General features: G+C 51.0%; 1 long non-coding RNA gene across 1 annotated transcript; it reads right to left on the bottom strand.

Annotated features, from left to right (window-relative positions):
• Positions 1-6: 6 nt before the first annotated feature.
• LOC132022192 (uncharacterized) lies at positions 7-3087 on the bottom strand. The gene is made up of 3 exons (XR_009405532.1): positions 2758-3087; positions 2096-2249; positions 7-570 (listed from the first exon to the last, which is right to left on the bottom strand). It is a non-coding gene; the product is annotated as an uncharacterized LOC132022192 (long non-coding RNA).
• Positions 3088-4244: the final 1157 nt, after the last annotated feature.

Raw genomic sequence — 4244 nt, 5'->3', positions numbered from 1 at the left:
CCGCCGAGCAGGGAAGCGTCGGCCGTGGCGGGCGCGGTCCGCCCCCGCGGGCTCCTCCGGGACCGGCGCGCCCACTCCCCGGCGTCCGCGGAGCTTCTCTGCGGACGCCCCACCGCGTCGGGGAGATCCGGCCGGCCGGTTCTCCGGACACTGCGGCGCCAGGGAGCGGTCAGCCGGGTCGCGCGTCGGTCCCTGGGAGCACGCGGGCTTCTCCCGGCCGGTAGTGCTGCGCACGCGCGCCCTGACACGAGCTTCTTCGCCGCCGAGCACCGGGCCTTCCGAGCGCACCGCGACCCAGCGCAGCTCGGACCGTGCTCAGACCGCGGTCGCCCGCGCCTCCACCGAGCCCTGGCTCCTCTCCCTGGAGAGACGGGGTCAGAGAGCGGAGTCTGGGCGCAAGGGTACCGAGTGTGATGATCTTCGGTAAGTGCGCTGAAGTCCCATGACCGGGGCGCCGGGGGCTCCGTGGCGGAAGCCGCTGCCTTCGGCTCGGGTCATGGTCCCGGGGTCCTGGGATCGAGCCCCGCGTCGGGCTCCCTGCTCAGCGGGGAGCCTGCTTGTGGTCTCTGTCTGTCGAATCAATAAAACAAAAATTTAAAAAGTTCCTGCGACTGATTACTAGCCTTCCTTGTGTATCTATGACCTTATCGTGCTTTCCACGAGGGGAATAAAACAACAACACGTCCCAGAACAGCGATTTTACATCTTACACAACCCTCTCCTCCCTCTGTCCCTCCCCCCAACACTTGCATGTGTATGTTCTCGCTCCCTCAAATCTCAAAAACGTCCTAAATGTTGGGGCGCCTGGGTGGCTCAGTGGGTTGAACCTCTGCCTTCGGCTCGGGTCATGATCTCAGGGTCCTGGGATCGAGTCCCGCATCGGGCTCTCTGCTCAGCGGGGAGCCTGCTTCCCCCCCTTCTCTGCCTGCCTCTCTGCCTACTTGTGATCTCTCTTTGTCAAACAAATAAGGTCATGAAAGAAAGTCATAAATGTGGAACTGGAACTTCGATTTCTCAGAAGGCTTTGGGTAAACGTAAGTATTTAATGCTAATCCAGTTGAAACTTCCTAAAGCCAATTAGGGATGTTAGAAAGTATGATCACAGTATATAAAAACAAATTTTTAAATACCTGGGAAATCTGTTATATATTATACCTTTAAATCCTATCTAGCATTTCAAGTAGAAATTTTCCCATAGGTTTACATTATTTTCAGATTGTCTGAATCCTGCTAGAATTGTTTCATAAAAGACACCAATATGTGTAAATTATAACACAATGTAATTGCAATGAGTCTCATGTTTTACATCACAATTACATAAATCTTCAGCTATTTAAAGAAAATGCTTACTTGAAATCAAACATGTCATGTCCTGAATTCCCCAACTATGCATTCATTTGTCACTAAAACACAAAATATTTTTTAAAAATCAGTGTTTCTCCCATTTTAACATGCAGAGGAATCACCTGGTAATCATTGGAAGATACAGGTTCTGATTCAGAAGTTCTGGGCTGGGGCTCCATACTTTACAGTTGTAACTTGCCCCCAGATTATGCCCTTGAGACTGATCAGGGACCACAGTGAGTAACAAGGGGCCAGATGTCAAGAGGAATTGCAGTAGTAACGGGAAACCAAGAAAGATCCCTTTCAGCATGAAGGAAATGAATTAAAGAATCTACAGTTTCGTCCTAGAGGAACCAATAGACTCTGCCCGGGTGGTTCTGGTCCAGGACAGAATATTGCAGGGGTGAGGGTGCAGTTAAACACCAAAGATATGTTCCCCTTTTTGTATCTTAGCTCTCCATTGCGTAAAGTCCCCATTTAAAGGGACCCCTGGGGTGGGGGATGTGTAATGTCAGCACCTGAGGCAGAAAGCTTAGAGGTCAGACAGAGGAGCGCACCCAGACTGCAAAGCTGCTCCTTTCCACACGGCTGCTCCCCGTATTACTGATAAAGTGACAAGAGTTACCGCAGAGTCCTTGCAAGTAAAACAAATTTATGGACCTGTCTGACCGATCAAGAATTAATGGATTGAATTTAGCAAAAGATTTCATTTCTCCCCACCACTTACTGCCAGGGTTTTCAAAATCATTACCCGGTGGCAGGTAGGGAGCATGGGAAGGAAGCGAAGTCGGAAGCCTGCGACGAGTGTGAAAACCCACGCATAGAATGAAGCAAGGTCACTGGCTTCTGGAAGGTCTCAATCACTCTTCCCATGTAGCAGTGTCTGATCTGTAGACATGGGTGACCTATCAGGTGGATGAGAGGTAATCGTTCAAATACGAATATTTAAGATACAGAGAAGTTCACTTGATTTTTATCATAAACTGATACTCTATTCATCTTCAACATATTTCATCAAAAGCAACATCACTCTCATGAGCCTTCATGAAACATACAGGATGAAAGAAGGAACGTGACATTGGGAACACGCTAGTGTATCAGACCAGATTAGAAGCTGCATGCAGTGTTCACAGTCCCCCCCCCCCCCCCCCCACACACACACATGGCGTCATTATCTCCAGTTTTCAGATGAGAGAACAGACTTGAGGCAACTCATCGAATGTATCCAGGTAGTAAACTGTACAGCTGGAATTTGCTGTCCCGTGTGTGTGAGCTGCACAGGTCAGGGCTGGGGGAGAACGGGAGGGGTCTGGGGGACAGGATTCACGCACTCCAGTGTGCTCATCCTGTGCACTCCACAAGTCCCACAACCCTTCCGCGGGGCTAGCACACCAGTAACTACACCCCCATTACCAAGGGCCTGCGGAGGTTGAGGAAGGTGACTGACAGCCCTGTAGACCTGCTGGTCCTCCGCTACCACACTTTGCTGGTATTGTTCTTGGTAACAGGTCATCTTTAGGGAGATACCAGGAGTCCTTGTCTCTGGAACAGACTGCAGTTGAAATGCCCTCTGCCCAGTAACCATGTTCCTGGGGCCCCATGGGGGCATTTCCTGCAACTGTTCAGACTGAGACTGGGAACCACCCACAACCAGTAGGAACCTGGGTGCCTGTGTTAGGGGCGAGCAGGGGGCAGGGGCCTCCCCCACATGTGTGATGCTGAGGGGCTTACAGTTCGCGTCCTTCTCCGGTCAATGGTATTTGCACTTACCACCACGCCGTGGTCATCATTATCTTCCTAACTCACTCTTCTAAAATCAATCATTAACATCTAAAAGAATAATTTGTTAAACCTTAGAAAGTTGTTGGTTTAGTTTTTGCTTTTTTTAAAAAGATTTTATCAACAGCGAGAAAGAGAACACAAACGGGAAGTGGGAGAGGAAGAAGCAGGCTTCCCGCCCGCAGGGAGTCCGATGCGGCTCCATCCCAGGACCCTGGAATCGTGACCTGAGCCGAAGGCAGATGTTTAACGACTAAGCCACCCAGGCATCCCTAAAAAGAGTAAATTTCAATCTTCAAAGCATCGTTGAAATTCAGTAAAATATTTAATGTACAAACTAAAATCTGCTCTTCATTGTTATTTCTGTCATCTCTACACCCCACATGGGGCTGGAACTCACAACCCTGAGATCAAGAGTCACACGCTCCTCCCACGGAGCCAGCCAGGTGCCCCCAAAATCCGTCACGGCCATTTCACTAAGTTAGAACACAAGTGATCACAGGAAATGACACAGTGAAGTAAGGCAAGTTCCAGTACGACTTCTCTGTCTTCACAGTCACTGAGCTGCCCCTGCTGGCTTCAACAAATGATCCAAATGCAAGAGGACTCGGCACCTAGAGCTGCACCCAGCCGTGCCGCAAGACCAGAGCCCCTGAGCCGTGCCCTTGTCGGGGAGTGCATGCCTGCGGGAGCCAACTGGGTCACTGCGAGTTCTCTGGGAGTACTGAGATGAGGAACTGACCCTAGTGGCAAACCACACCTCATCCAGATTCTGGATGAGCCTGACTTCTAGGGGGTGACTGTCTTAACCCCAGGACCTCAGGGCGTGAGCTGTAAGATCCTGAATGCAGCAGGTGATCCTTGTGCCCCATGGGTGGCTCAGAGGGGATGGAGTCTGGTGGGCTGCTGTCAGAGTGGCCAGGCCCATGGAGAGAACCCTGGCTCTGGGGCTCCACCTCTCTTCCTTGATGAAAGGCAGCAAAATGAGCTCGCTGGCTTCTGCTCTCACCTTACAGCCCCAGGATTCCTCACTGATGCTGGTCACAGCTTCAAGTTAACAGCGAGAAGATTGCGGACCAAGTTCCAGTACCAGAATTAAGTTGGTGACTTTGGGCAAGTCA

The sequence above is a fragment of the Mustela nigripes genome, chromosome 7 (assembly GCF_022355385.1).
Source record: "Mustela nigripes isolate SB6536 chromosome 7, MUSNIG.SB6536, whole genome shotgun sequence".
Taxonomy (NCBI): Eukaryota; Metazoa; Chordata; class Mammalia; order Carnivora; family Mustelidae; genus Mustela; species Mustela nigripes.
The sequence above is the reverse complement of the archived record's forward strand: the minus strand, read 5'-3'. Positions and strand labels throughout refer to the sequence as shown.